The sequence below is a fragment of the Sphaerodactylus townsendi genome, linkage group LG04 (assembly GCF_021028975.2).
Source record: "Sphaerodactylus townsendi isolate TG3544 linkage group LG04, MPM_Stown_v2.3, whole genome shotgun sequence".
NCBI lineage: Eukaryota > Metazoa > Chordata > Lepidosauria > Squamata > Sphaerodactylidae > Sphaerodactylus > Sphaerodactylus townsendi.
The window spans coordinates 56,668,471-56,684,964 of record NC_059428.1 but is presented as its reverse complement, the minus strand read 5'-3'; positions in this window follow the sequence as shown (position 1 = coordinate 56,684,964).

Below are 16,494 nucleotides of genomic sequence, written 5' to 3'. Positions count from 1 at the left end.
CAGACAGCATCAAGAAAGAAGAACAGAGCATGACTCAGAAAGAAGAACAGAGTGACTGCCTCTTCTCTCTCTGCACATTCAAAATAAACTGCCCAAGGGACGGCTTATAAAGAGGCTGCTTCTGGTGTGCTTTCCAGACAGCAAAGACACCAGAGTGCAAAAGAGACTGTTTCCTTCCCGAGCATTTTGTTCTCTGGTCAGTTTCACCTTCAGCTTGCCTGACATTTTGTGTACAGCTGACAGGATTCTCCCTGCCACCATTTGCTACAGGTTGCCCCAGGATGTTTTCTCTGCAGGCTCTGATCCTGGCTGCCTTTTCAGCCTCAAAAGTACATAGTTGTACTCAGATGGTCCTGCCCATTCTAGCAATATATAGTTTTCCTCTTTTTAAAATTAGCTATATCTGTAGCTATGCAGACAGAAATACAAGAATCTTAGCCACTCGGAAGACCTGTCTACCTCCCACTGAGTAGAACTGGATTGACCTGTCCTTTGCGGACTGACTTAGTTTTTCTGTGCTGTAAAAAAAAAGTTTAATGGTGGCAGGGAGAACCCCTTCAACTACACACTAAATGTCAGGCACAAGCTGAGGGTGAAACTGACCGAAGAGTAAAATAGGCAGGCAGGAAAAATAAGACACCTCCTGAGCTCTGCATTCTGCACAGCCTGGCAGGACACATCTTGCAGGCAGCTTAGAGGGAAAAGGTACACTTTGAAGTGTTCTCCAAAAAAGATGCTTTGAGCTAAAATAGGGCTTCCTGAGGACATCTTGGTAAGAAAACTGAGTGGAGTGCCTTCCCAGGATGCATTTTTAGCATCTCCAGGACTTCTTATTTAGGCTGTGCAGTACAGACTCTTGTCTCCCATTCTTTTTTCTTTTCTTTCTGTGGCAGGCCCCATAGCCTCTCCCCCTTTTCTGCTTCATTTTCTCATTCCCATTCAAAAGTTGCCTAACTTCATCTGCCTCACTGGCTGTTTCCCCACTCACCTTTTGTTGTGCACTACTCTTGCCAATTAACATGGGGTCCAGCGGCACTCCCCACTACAGGGGCGGCGACAACGCAGCTGCCCCAATTCTGCCGATCTCGTGTCCCCTCAGCGCACGTCATTTTGGGCGCTGTTTGAAACAGAGCCTTTTGGAAAAACCTGCAGGGAGCGTGGGGTGGTGGGAAAGGGGGGGGGTGACTGCGGGTTTGAGTTTCCCACCCCTGGCAGTGATGTGGAGCCTTTTGCCCAATAAGGAAGCAGTGGGCTGTGCACGTTGCGCACGTAGCTTTTTCTTTTTCAATCTTGGAGCTTAGATTGACGTCTATATGTGGCAACGTTGGGTCAGTTAACACTTGTCCAGCCCCCCAACGGTGTTTGCAGCATTTCCTAAGGAGCGACTCCTGGCCTCTGGAGCAGCTCGTCTGGTCTCTCCAACCAACCTTTCGAGCCTTGCTCAGACACCAAAATGGCCCCTCCCCATCCGGCTCCGCTTGCCCCAGGTCTCTCGTATTCCAGATTGGGGCCAGCACCACCCCTCTAGCTTCAGCCGAGCCGCTCTTTTGGCCACCTCCGCAGGCAAGCAGCAAACGAGGGAGCAGCCCGGGAGCCTCCTGGGACTCCTCTGTGTTTGGTTGCTTCCCTTCCCCTTTTGGGCGAGTCAGGCCTCCAGGTCCCCTCCAAAAGAGGCATCTCGATGTGAATGGGAAATGGAGGGGGGGTCCAGGAGATGGGAGGGCACTTGCCCTGCTAGGGGCTGGCTGCAGCGTTTGTGCTCTGCCTCCGTCTCGGCCGGGTTGGGACTTGCCCGCCAGCAGTTTGCCAGTCAGGCTGCCTTTGACTCTGGAGCACCACAGAAAAGAAAAATGCGCTGTTTTATTCATACAATTTATTTCATTATTGTTGCCAGCACGAAGCATCACAATCAATCATAAGGAAGCCCAGTTGGCAGGTGTCAATCTTGGTCTGTTTTTATACGTCTCAGTCTATATTTAATGCAATTACAAGGGTCAAAGAGTAAGTGCAAATCCCCCTTGTTACAACTCACATCTTATTCAAGATTTAAAGTAAAGAAGTCACCCGGATCACATGGGTGCATTGGGGAAGCTCCAATACCTTTTGGAAAAAATCCTGACATGCTCCCCCCCCTCCTTCCCCCTTCTTCTTTCTCCCTCACTGGAAATGATGCAGCTTGAGAGCTTTTTATTAGGAGACTTACGGAGGGTCGGGGAGGCTTTTCAGTTGCGGGAGGGGTGGGAGAGATGGGATGGAGGGGGAGGAAAACAAATCCAACAACACTGGCCAGCATCGTGCTTATTATGAAAATGTTTGAAAGAAGTGAAGGGCGGGATGCAAGACAAGACCGGATCATGTCTGAGCCAAATTAATACCATTGGCCCTTTCCCCACTTACCCTTTTCCAAGGGTTGCTGTGCGCAATCCCCAGCGTGCGGCATCCCTGGCGCGCGCCCAGGTGTCCCCATCAAAAGGCGCCCTTTGAAAGAGCACCAGGAATGCCTCACGCTGAGCATTGGGGCGGCTGCGTTGGGGCGGGTGCGCTGTCACCGGCCCTCTCAGTGGGGAGTGCAGAGGGACCCCGCTCTACTCTCCTCGAGTAGCGCGGGGCTTAAGGTAAGTGGGGAAAGGGCCATTGTCATATGTGGATCTGACAGGGGGAAAGTAAAAAAAAAGTCCCGTCCTTCAGCAGCAGCCGCCAATCAGGAAGCCGTGGATTTGTCTGCTCGGAGTCTCAATGTAATGGAGTACAAAGGAAAGCGGGCACTTCCGTGTTCAGCAGATTTTCACGCCACAACACGAGAGCAAATCAGAAACCATTTTTAAAAGGAGAGAAAGGCATTGGGTAAATTTGCAATCAGGAAAGAACGTCACAACTTTTCATCATCGATTTCAGAATTTTTTTTAAAAAAATCCGCCCCCAAATTGGCGCTCCAGCCAATCTGAACTCAGAACCGCCCTGCCGATCACCACTGAAAACCACTGAATGTGCGGTCGTGAGGATTGCTGCCTGTACGGAAGTTGCGGCTGCTGCAAGGCTTTCCCAGAGGGACAAGCTGCGGTGGGGAGTCAGACCTCGCACTCAAAAGTTGCGATTCAAAGGAGTGCTGTTTGCCTCAGCGTAATTTTTTTAAGTGGGGAAATGGCCACTGTCTTAAGCTTTGCCTCCTTTCATTTTCTGGCAGCTTTGACCAGGAAATGTCTGGTGCAGTTGTGTGGTGGACACTTTCTCTGGGTCTAGTTGTGTGTGGCCAGTAGTGCTGATCCAGTTTTGTGGGTTGTGAGTGTTTACTCTTTATCACTGGATCTGTCCCTGGGAAGTCTTCTTCCACTAGGGAAAATGATATACATAGCCAAGTCCACTCTATAGCTAAGTCCAGAATTAGATATAGAGACAAGTGAGAACCTGCAAGGACTTGTAGGATGCATCTCATTCCCCTGTCCACTATTTTCTCTTTCCCTTTCCTGAAAGCCCCTCCCCTTTCCAGTTCCTTTTCTCCTCCTAGGGGTGCCAATCTCCAGGTGGGGTGCCAACCTCCAGGTTGGGCCTAGAGATCTATGGATCTTGCAGTTATGCAGATCAATTCCCCCTTATGGTTGCCAGTTCCAAGATGGGAAATTTCTGAAGATTTTGGGGTGGAGCTTTGGAATGATGAGATTTGGGGAAGTCATCTCAATATGTTATAATGCCACAGAAGCCACCTTCCAAAGCAGCCATTTTCTCCAGGAAAATTGATCTCTATCTTGAGATGTAATTTTAGGTGATCTCCAGACCTCATATGGATGTTGGCAAGCCTAGTTTTCAGAAGGAAATGGCTGCTTTAGAGGGTTGAGTGTATGGTATCCCCATCAACCACCCCTCCCCAGGCTCCACCCCCCAAATTGCCTAATTGGAGTTGACATCCCTATCTCCTTCCCACCCAAGAGCCAACATGCCTTTCTCTGTACTTCTGTCTTCAGCTTACTCCCCTTAAGGCCGCCTCTACCTAGGAAAACCATGGCCCATTTTTGTGGTGCCAGCCACCAGGCCAGGTCTTCTTGCATGGTATGGAACCCTCAAGGTCTTGTGGGGTGGAACCTCACCCTTCCCTGTATCACTCCCCCCCCACACACACTATTTCTTCTCTCCTTCCTGCAGCCAATCCTCATATCCTTTCTCCATTCCCTGCCTCATTCTCTCCTCAGCTATTCACCAATCTACCTTTTATCTACTGTCCATCTTTAGCTATATTTATTATTTATTTACTTCATTTTTATTCCACCTTTTTCCACAGTGGAGACCAAAGCAGCTTACGCTATTCTCCTCTTCTCCTTTTTATCTGAACAACAACAATATGAGATAGGTTAGGCTGAAAGTATGTTACTGGCCCAAATCACCCAGTGAGCTTCCACAACAAGATACAAATTCAAATCTGGGTTTCCCACATCCTCCTCTGAAGCTCTCACGGAGCCTATATGGGGAAGATGTCTTATAAATCAAATGAAATAAATTAATGGAATAAATAAACTGCAACACCACACTGGCTTTCATAGGGTGAACAGTAGTAAACAGCAAGACCTAGTTGGGTCATTCAATTCAGATGGTATCAAGTAGCTCAGAAGTTTTTGCTGGGCCTAAGTTTGCCCACCTCCAGGTGAGACTGAGAGACCTCCTGGAATTACAGCTGAACTCCAGACCACTGAGATCTGTCTCTGTGGAGAAAGTGGTTGATCTGGTGGGTAGGCTCTATGGCATTATATATGGCTGGGGCCTATCCCTTTCCAAAATTCTGTCCTCTTTAGAATCCACCACAAGATTTCCAGTAATTTTCCAACCTGGAGTTGGCAACTCTAGACGGGCCTGGTGCCAATGAATTCTCCCTCAAAGGCCAAAATAGGCCTGGAAAGGGCCCTGCTCCTTCTACTGACAGAAGCCTTTTACTGACAGAACCGGGAACTGATTAGCAACAGCCACTAAGTGAATCCATTACTTCAAGCTACAGCCATTTCTTTTATCATTTTGGGGTTTTTAACACCCTCCCCCCAGCCCTTTTAGATTTCACATTTTTCTGTAAACATGGGGCACTGTTCAGATTTTTAGAAAGATATATCTTGCCTATTTGCAACTCCAGTATCTGGATTTAAGTATCCTCTGGCTGACCACTACTAGTATATAGGTTAATCTGTTGTACTTAATACGTGGTAAGGATGAAACAAATTGTTTGGAAGGTATTGTGTTTGTTTCCTTTTAATTACAAAATTTTCTCCTACTTCAGAATGTTTAGTATGACATCCAGCATTCACTTTTATGCCTTTCCATTTTAATGAGAGGATGACTATATTATCTTTATCCTGCAAAATTCCTTCACTATTGTGTGACCCCTGCTACTTATCTATTGTTGTATCTATCAACTCACTATTTACTATGAGTGCAAACTTTTTTTAATCTGAGATAATGAGGGTTTTTTTAAGCCATGTAAATTTCTAGGGAATAATTGTATATGCTGCCTAAATACAAACAGATTCAATGTTGTGTCCCAAACAATTGTATATGAGTGGGTTCCGCACTGAATGATGGCTGGTGCTGATGGGTAATTGCTTGGCTCCAAATGTGCCTGAATTCAGCTAGATATAGAAGTAGCTGATTATGGTGTGTGTGCCTTCAGGAATGTAATACTGGGGGGCTAGGCTGTTCATTCACTTAAGGCCTGAAAAATAATGGCAGCTTTATGTTCGATTTCTGGGTTAACAATGACAGTATTTGATTCCCTGAGAACCATTCACCTGAAAAAGACAAGCTTGGATACTAAAAACATTTTTGTTGACAAAATGACAAGATAAAAATATACCAGTATTTAGTAGGTTTACTGCTGTACGCTTCTTTTCTTTCAAACATCTCATTTTGCACACATGAAGGATGATATGGCCTGTTCTAAACACCTCAAACAAACAAAAGAGCTCTGAATCAATGGACAAAGTGATGAAGTGTTCTATTCATTCTCTAGAGGAATCATTACTTTTAAAAGCTTTTATTGCTTTTGCGTTTTTCTCTCCTGTCCCTCTGCCAAGTGTCTTGGTGGATTAGTTTCTAACCCCATTTGTAATTTGTCACACTGAATTCTTCTATATTTTGCTTATATAGTTCCAGGTTCCATTATATCAATTCATTCTCATTAAGCTTAAAACATTATCCACATTCTGTATAATTGGTAATGTAATCTACGGAGCTGGCATAAGATGTAATGGATCACAGCATATTTAAAGGTATACCTCAAAACAGAATTATTTTTAGGCACTTGAAAAATATGTCCCAATGGCTTCAACATAGTTTATATGATTGTGAGAACAGGCAGCAGTGCAATCCATTGATGGGGGCAGGGGGGGAGGGTGTTGTTAAACTGTGGCCAGGCACAGAGCAGACCGACTGCCTCCAAAGAGGTTGCCAGCATCCTTTCCTTATGGAGAATAAAAAAATATTTGCACGGGCAATGCCTTAAACAGTATTAGTAGTACTTTGCTTGTGGAAATATATGAGAAAAAGGTTTTTAACTTAATTCAGTTTTGAACTTAAAAAATTGGAAAACTTACAAATTTTACAAATTTTAATGGAAATCTATAAAGTTAACAATTCTAACATTGCTTGTGCCTTGAGATATTTGAATAGCCAAGAGCATCTCTCTCTGTTAATTTGTACAAGACCACCATCTTCACACTTAAGGACTCCCATAGTTTAACAACCCGTAAAGAGCCTCTCTGTAACCAGACTAGCTCTACCTCATTAGATTTCAGAAGTAGGGTCAGCCCTTGTCAATATCGGATGGGAGACCAGCAAGTAATATCAGAGTTGCCACACAGAGACAGGCATTGCCAAATCACCTCTGAATATCTTTTGCCTTGAAAACAGTATGGGGTCACATGATAGCGGGGTGGAGAGACATCATCTGGCTACACTGACATAGGCCAGGGTAAAATATCTAACCTGATACCCTGTTTACCTGAAAATAAGACATGCCTCATCTGAGCCTTTCACCGAGCGTACCCGGACAAACCGGGCGGGAGGGGGCCTTAAGGGGAGCGGGATGTCAGGACCAAGGTCTTATCACAGTTTCCGTTTAAGTTTCAGTTTAGTTTCTCCTGATCCCCTGATACCTGCCACTCCAAAGGACCGCCCACACATCCTATATATACTGGGACTGAGAGCAAGAACCCTCAATTCCAGCACCCTGTACCCAGGGCGACATATATCAATAAAGTTAGTTCCTTTTTATAAAGTCGACATTGTTTGAGTGTGTTCAGCCTTACAGGTGTAAAAGACAGCAAATCTCCTCTGCTCCCCTCCCAGCCCTCCAAGCAAAATGCTAGGTAAGTGGGGCATGGGGGTGTGTGAGGGGGGCCAGGAATGGGGGGCAGGGGGCAGCATGGGAGACTATGGGGCAGGGGGCAGAAAACTTGGAGTCTGCCCTGGGCTCAATTTTCCCCAGCTATGCCTCTGTCTTCATCTGTTTTTCATCACCCTCTCTCTCGCTTGCCTTTTCTCTTCAGGATCAGATTCCTATGTTTTCTTTCTCCTTTTTAATCCCACAAAATATGTCCAGTCTGCCTTTCTGTTATATGGTCTCCTTTCTCCAAGGTTTTTCCCTATAGAAAATAGCTCATCGGCAGGTAGACTGATGCAATTGTTTTGTACTGTATTGTTTTTTCCATTTCATTTTCCATTCCATTCATTTTGCTTATTTACTTAAGAGCTATTTCTTTCTCATTCTTTTAGATTGCTTCCTTAAATTGAAACTCTAGAATATAGAGTCAAAAGACACAAAAGCTAATTGCCCAGGTGAAGCATATTAGATGTTACATATGCAGACGACACTTTGCATGTTGCAGTCATTGTATGAATACCTGTAGTGAGGTACATATTCTACAGATAATCAGGAAAAGTAATCAGATTTCAGGAGGCACTATATATTTCCAGAGCACAAATAGACTCCCAGTATCACAAATAGACTCCCAGTATCAGTGTTCTGTGTAAAACAAGCAAAAATAGTCTTGGGGCACTTTGGAACCCTAACATGTTAGACAGACATAGGGGTTTTTAAATAGCCAGCCATGCAGCAAAATCAACAGTTTTCTGGCATTATTTTATTAATTTTCCTAATCTGTTTATTAAGTTACAGGTGATATCCAAAAAAATAAAACTTGTAGAGCCACTTTATAAATTAGCCCTTAAGTTGTGAATGTGAACCAATATGGAAATTTACCCCAAGCATTGGTTTAAAGACTCAGGTGGAATCTACATAAAGGCTAATAATATGTCACAGAGCCTTCTCTGGTGCTCCTTAACCCAAATGGAGGGTTTCTTTTTGGTATAAGTGTGTAGATTATTGTATAAGTGTATAGACTGGTGTATTTGGTATATTTGGCATAAATGTAGAGATTATCGTAGGTAAACTATTATCAGTGAGGTAATCTATGGGCTGTTGCTTAACGTTTCCTTCCACCCCTACTGAAGCAATTTAAATCTAACAAGCATTTTATTCCATTTTCCTAGAGACCTGGGGTTTTAAAAAATATTTTATTTGTTCATGGGAAAGAGTCAAAGGGGCAAGGATTAAAATAGCTGCATATGTAGTTCTCAGCTTCTCCTTTTTTTCTGCCATCAAGTCACAACCACCTTATGGTGACTCCATAGGGTTTTCAAGGCAAGAGACATTCAGAGATTGTTTGCCAAAACAACCCTGGTATTCCTTGGTGGTCTCACATCCAAATACTGATCAAGGTTTACCCTGCCTAGCTTCCAAGTTCTGACAAGACTGAGCTAGCCTCAGCTATGGAAGTCAGGGCTTCTACTGGGTTCAGGTACTAATCAGTTACTGAAAAAACAATGCCTTTGAGGATGAGAAAATCAGACATTCCGAAGTATGAAATGTGCACAGTGCAAAAAATGAAACGTTCATACATTTGGAAAATGTTTCTGATCGTGGGGAGGGAGTATATACATGAACACTTCCTCTGGGTAGAAGACTTGGCAGGTGTGCTGTAGCAGGCATTGCTCATGCCTTCTCTCCCTCTCAACACAATGATTCTGTGGTAGATTCCACACAGCATATGTATTACAGTAATTATAAAGGAACCCGTTTTCCTTTTTTCTCATGTGTGCCCTTCACCTGTTCAGGCAATGACTGGAGCCATGGAAACAATCAGGGTTGCTTTCATGCCTTCACATGGAGCAGTTTTCCCTCGCTCAGCCTCTGTCAAATCCAAAGGCAACAACCTTCTTATCTGAGATCCATTTTGAGGGGAAGATTATAGGGATTAAGCATTGGACACAAATGTGCCACTGAGTGAAAGGCTATAATCTCTGACAATAAATACTTGTAAGGGAGTGCTTAGGCTACTTCTGTAACTTCTTCATGTAGCCATAAGAGCAGCTTCAACAGAAGAAGAGTTAGGATTTATACCCTGCTTTTCTCAACCACATCCAGATGCACCTATGGTCCAACATTTTGCTGAAAAACATCATACTGATAAAGATTTTAAATTTTGTATCCTCTTGGAGTTTAGTAAGAAACTCACAAGAGAATTAATATAAAACAACATATATAAAACACCATTTGTTGCAGTTAGGTGGATCCATAGACTGCAAAGTTCCTTGTGGTGGGGATTAAATTCTGAGCAGGATTTTTCCAACTTCTTATGAGTCCAAAGGTGACAGCTGTCAGTTAATCTGACTGTAAAAAAGAAAAATAACAAACTAGAGTGTTCCCACATTTTTTAACATTTACCTTTAACAAGAGCAGGTGCAACAGCACAGCTGCATCCAATTAGAGTTGAGTTCTCTATATAGGGTGCATGGAAATTTTCAGTAGCAAACTCCTGAAGGAGTGTGAAGCTTAACTGCAATTGGGGAGATGTGATACTTTTTGTACATTGATCTGTAAGTAAGGCTGTTTAATTAATTGTTCATGAATGGCTATTTATTGGATGTATTTATTATTGCATTAAATGATATATGTATTATGATTGTATATGGTTGATTAATATTTTTGTACACTTGTATTTAGACCTCTATTATGTCAAGCAGCAAGGTGAAAATGTCCTTTTAGCAGAGGAAGATGTTTCATTTCCATGCTTCTACAAATCTACCAGTCAACTGGTTACCAGCACTCCAGGAGAATTTCCATTGAGTGCATTTCTTTTTCTCACTGGAAGTTGAACTTTATGAATCTATATTGTATCTTACTAGAGACATGTCGAGGCTTATGTTTCTCTGGTTGCTGACATACCAGGAGATTTATTTGGTGAATGCTTTAGCCTCTAGCTATTTCTGTGTGGGACGCAGTGATCCTGTCATTATTATTAAGCTGCTAAGTGGCTTTTTGTCTTTTGCTCTTGTATTTTTTCTATATTATTAAATCACTGGGCACGTTTGATGCTTCTTAATTCCAGCAGCCTGAATACAGTTTTTTCTTCTTTTGTGCATCTATTTCCACTGTACTCCTTTTCCCCCTTCCCCTTTTCCTTTGCTTGTTGTGTGATAAAACAAAAACCAATGTGTCAAGACAATCATTTAAAGCTGTTGTAGCATGATTTTTATTTTAGAGAATAATGCGTTAGATGTGAGACTTGTGAAAAGCTGAGATTTCCAGTTTTGTAAAACTTGTATGCTTTTATGTATAAAACCTTGGGAAATTTATTTGGTGCATTTTGCATCTAAGGAGAAAGGCAAATGGCTTTTGAAGCAGTGAATTCTATGCAAGCCCTAAGCTTGTGTTGTCCTTCTTCATGAAATACATATTTGGAATTTTATATTTAAATGTTTTAGATACTGAATTGGATAAGATTGTTTTGGTTTGGGATATTTCTGTTAAACATATGTAACCCCTAGATAGGAAGAAAATGAGCCAGGAAGAGATAGAGGCAGAAGGGTTCAGGATATATGGAAAGCAGAAGAGGGAAGCAAGGCTGTCTAGCTGGGAGCTTGAAATTTAATTATAGGCTCTTAACCCCATCTCCAAGGTAATAATGATGTATGTATGGGAACTAATAGGGGGAGGGAGACGTTAGCTCTGAATTGTAAATTTTAGAATTTATTGTTTCAAGGCTGTGTTTGTCTAAGCCAGTACAGATCTTCAAAGCCAGTACACAGAGTGTGCAGTTGCAGACTTCTTGGCCCACCAACAAGAGGAAAGAAATGGACTACTAAACGCTTTCCTTGCCTGGGTCTTTTGCATGCAGATGTGCGAATGTTCCCTGTATTAACCACTGACACATTTCGTAATTTGAATAAGAAATCGACCACAGCCTGTTTATTCATAACAATATAAAAACATAGAAAGCTGGGTGAGCATAAGGGGCACATTCTGTCCCCCAAGGCAGCAAACACTGAACCTGGCATACGGGCAGCCACAGCTGACCCTGGGGCACTTTGGGCAGCAACTACTGCCTGGCAATGTTCCCCCAAGGGGATTGGAACAGAAAGTTAGTAGGTGCCACTTGAGTGCATACCCATTTAGTGACACCCCTTCCTGCTGGGTAGCGAGCTCTCCAGCATAGCCCCAAAGCATGTACAATCGAGTCCTCCACTACCTCAGACCTCTTATTGAGGCTCCAAACATAGGAAGGTCTGGCATACAAGCTCTGCCTTCCTCATAAGGATGTGCTCCTATGCCCCAAAACTGCCAATGAGCTGTTAGCAAAAGCTCCTACCCCAGCTTCCCAAATCCGGAGTCACCAGCTTGTTGCATGCCACTTAACCACTGCAATAAAGCATGTCTTATGGCATGTAGCCAAATGTCCATTCCCCACTCGGACAGGTGAACTCTGTCTGGCCGAAAATGCACCTCTAGCACATGGGGTATCTTGGACTGCAGGATAACCTCGCCACCCGTATCCCTCATTACCCAGGCCATGGCCTGGCAGGCTTTCCTCCTGGTCTGGTTAAACTTCCCAGGGTTCACTGCCTTTCTCCACGACCTCTGTTCCAACAAACAGGACCAGAACCATTTGGCCTTTGGCAGCCGCCAATTCAGCACTTGTAAGACTGCAGCCATCCAATGTGCCAACACCACTCCCTTCAGAGCTCGGATGTCATTCTCCCTCAACTGAAGAACCACACCATGGGGAAGGCCGTAGTGAAGCACCGACTCATGGACAAGGGGCAGCAGAGAGTCCCAGACCATGTCCCAAATTTCCAGCCAACAAATTGACAAGACATTGTCCAGTCCAAGGTTTGAGCCCCATCTGGACCTCACAGCATAACAACCGGTCCAGTGCATGATGCTGTGTCCCACCAGTCATACATAGGTTCAATGGCCCAGTGTAACTAGAAAATAAATCATGATAAAAGGTGAGGCCGAATGTACGCATGGAAAACTAGAGACCTCCACCAGCCAATAGCCCGAATTTTGTCCAGCGCTCCTCTCCGAAAGGAGCACAGTCCAAATTCCTCAACAGGAAGCCCCAAAGTCCCCATACATTGCCGCAGTATGGTTGTAAACTGGAAGCTGGATAATGCTGACCCTTCCCTGTGCAGGGCAGGCTGGCAGACAGCCAAGAATGCCGTAATTGCAGCTGTTAAGTGAATTCAGGTACCCCAATGAAGCTGATCAGTCTTTGAACTGGCCAGCCAAACACACAAGCCATTCTTGTCCATAGTTACATCGGCCTGTTGGATGGCCCAGGGGAGCCAAGGATATTGTTGAAGGTGCCACCAATTCATTACACCGAAATGCACCAAAAATGCTAAGGTGAAGGCTGCTTGAAAGAGTACCACCTCATATTGAGAGAAGCAGATCGAGGCAGTGACTATGAGCAATGACCGCAACAGGTCCCTGGTGATGGGCTGGCGGCTATCAGGCGGTCTACGGGAAGCCCGGTGCCAGCCTGCTACTGCCCTGTGAGCTAGGAAAGACATTGTTGGATCAGGGATTCCTAAGGACCTGCTAAAAATGAAATGGCTGCCAAATGGACCCTCATAGTCCACAGTGCCAACCCCCGAGCCTTCAGGCTGGCCAAGTACTGAAGCAGGAGACCTTCAAGAATGCCAGACCCTATGGGGCTGCCAGACCCTGTGGTGCTGCGAAATCCAGGAAGGAGCCCACTGCTCCTTCATAAGAACAATGGGTAGTTAGCACGAAGGACTGAAGGACGCCATCAGCTATCAGGTGCTGCCATGGTGCCACAGCCAGTCCAGAAACTGGTCCGGCTGCTGGTTGGCTTTGGGCGCTAGGGATCGGAAACTGTTGACCTGGCGACAAGATAAAATGTCAGCAGTACAGGTGGTAATTCCTGGGAGAAAGACTGCTTTAAAAGAGATGTTATTAAGTAAGCATAACATCAAAAACTCCTGTACTAATCGCATGACTCTCTCAGATTGGCTTGACTGCCTGTTAACTACCCTTACCATGGCCTGGCTGTTGCACCAGAAGTGCAGTGAATGGCTCCAGAAAATGTCCCACCAAATGTGCATTGCAATCACTAGCGGGAACAATTCCAAGAAGGTCATGTCCCACAGGATGCCCGAGTTTGACCAGGCAGAAGGCCATTCTCCCCAGCACCGTTGGCCACGAAAGTAAATACCAAAACCAATCCCCCTGGCTGCATCAGTGTGCATCTGGAAATCTCCTTTGGGGGTCCTTCATTGCATAGAAATATAGCAATTGAAGATAAGCTATTTTTCAAGGAAGGTTCTTTGCCATTACTTACCCTTTGATTGAAGAGCTATTTTAAAAGCCATTAATCTAGCATAGTACAGTCTACTTGTTTTAGTGGTTATAGAGCAGTGATGGCGAACCTTTTTGAGACCGAGTGCCCAAACTGCAACTCAAAACCCATTTATGTATCGCAAAGTGCCAATACGGCAATTTAACCTGAATACTAAAGTTTTTGTTTAGAAAAAACAACTCATACATTACCATTTTTTGTCTTAAAAGATAAACACAATGACAGAGCTTTCAATGATATAAACCACTTTATATCAACAACTTTTATGATCTGCTCCCTAATTTCTACCTTTATGGAAACTTTTTTGGAAATTTTTCAGAAATCAGCCCCACCATTCCGAACAGGTTCCAGGCATGTTTGTGAATGTTGTCAATGCCCAGACAGCTAATTGTTGCATATAAATGCAGATGTTATTATCAAATTGCAGACGTGGGGAATGGAAATAATTATGCACATGTGTCCTGCTCTAGTGATTTTGTGGCCCCTCTGAAAGATGACCAAATCCCCTTTGCCATCACAGCAGAGTAAGGGAATTTCTGCAAAGGGCAACCTAGCCAAAGAAAAGTCTCCCTACATTTTTCCAGGGGAAGGGATGCAATTAAGAACAGCTATTGTTGCACAATATGTGCAGTTACCAACCTCCAGGTAGTGGCTAGAGATCTCCTGGGATTACAACTGATCTCCAGGTGACAGAGATCAGTTCACTTGGAGAAAATGGCTTCTTTGGAAAGTGGCCTCTTTGCCAGCATACTCCACTTAAGTCCCCACCTGCTCCAAACCCTGCCCCTGCGGCTCCATTCTCCAAATCTCCAGGTATTTTCCAACCTGGGGCTGGCAACCATAAACACAGGGCAAATGCAACACTAAACTGGTTCCTTTCTCACACACATGCTTTATTTGTGGTGTTTTATGTTTTGGAAAAGCCAAACCAACAGGTGTGGAAGTCTGTTTGTCTCAAGTGGAGTTGAGGGCACTTTCTTGCTCAACAAGGTAGATATGAACTAGACTTGCAGTTTCCACTGCAGACCTTGGAAAACCACCCACCTCCAGCAATCTTAGGCCCCTTCCGCACACGCAAAATAATGCGTTTTCAAACCACTTTCACAACTGTTTGCAAGTGGATTTTGCCATTCTGCACAGCTTCAAAGAGCACTGAAAGCAGTTTGAAAGTGCATTATTCTGCATGTGCGGAATGAGCCTTAATTAAACCCCAACAACTGCTATCTAGCAGAAACTTTCAAAAGTACTCTCTCTACAAAGCCTATTTCCTGTTGTCTTATTTTCTCTCACTTGTACCTTCTACTTACAATAAAGCTGGTTTTATCTAGCAAGCACACAAAGCATTTGTAATGAGCCCAGCTTTTTCTGCCCATGAGTGCTTCAACAAATACCTATATTACGCACTTTTAACTGCTGCAAACTGGCTAACTTTGTGGAAACATCCAGGGATAAGTTTCTTACATGGGTTACTTGTGCAAAGTTGTACTCAACAGATCAATGTATACACAGAAGACATTGGAAGAGCAGACAAACACACTGATCAGTCTCCTCCCACACTGCTGCTTAAGATATCCAAATGTACATACTTATCTTTACAAAAAATGCTTTTTCAAAGACTGAACAGTTTTGTAAAAGGGCAAAGAGAGAGAAGAGAACAACGCATGCAGCAAGTAGTACTTGTGAACTTCCTACTATTTTCAACAGAAAGCAAAGGGGCTGGGGCTAGTTGTCCAATTAACACACATAAGGATTAAAATCTCAAAGAAAAGTCAGTTTTCAAAAGACTGTTTTCTCTACACTCTTACTAGTGGCCAAATTATTTTCATATCTACTAAATTCACCCTTTAATGTAGCCATACTCGAGGACTCGAAGATAATTAGCAATATCCTGCAGAAAGAATATGCTGTACTTAAATGACCAGCCTGGACAGATCAGCAATTGAGTCATAGTTAAAAATGTATTAAAACATCCCTTTAAAAAAAATCAAGCTACACATAAGCATCACTGTGTATAACACAATTACAATTAGAAGCTCTGTACACTACAGAAATGCACAATACTGCCCTAAGACTGCAGGTGGAATTCAGCCTCAGCAATTCTTTTACAAGTAACCCAAGTACAGTACATTTGACTTCTGCCTCTCGTAACACCCCTCACTGCTTCTGCTTCTTCCCGCCACGAGGCTTTCCTCCCTGCCCCCATGGCTACCTCCTTCTCCCCGGAGCGGCAGATCTTTATCCCGTCGCTTGCAGAATGCACCAGGGGGCGCCTGCAAAGGGGAGAAGACAGGCAAAAAGCCCTCCAAGAGCGCCCGGGTGGAAGAGCAAGCCCAGGCACAGACAGAGCCGCGCGCAAAAAAGCCGCGGCAGCCGGGGAAAGGAGCGGATGGCACTGGTGGCCCCAGCAAGGGCATGCCTGGAAACGGAACAAAGCGCGCCGCTGACCCCTGCATGGGAACACTCAGCGCAGGAGCAGAGCCCACCGGCGGCCCCAGAAGTGGCTCACCCGGCGCAAGAATGGAGATCGCAGCAGCCCCTGCGGGGACGCACAGTATGGAAGGAGAGCTCCGGATGCAGCGCGGCCAAACGACAGCCCCCTCAGGGGCCACTAAACGAACTTCCCTCCAGAGAGAAGCCACCCGCGACGAGCCCACCTGTTTGAAACAGCCGCCCGGAAACAGCAGCTGCAGAAGAGGGAGGCGTTCCTGAGGCAAGCCGCCTGGGAGAGCGCCCCATAAGGCACCACGCGGGAGGGGAGCAACCTTTCTCAGAGGCCCTTTCTGGCGCCTCTGAGAGA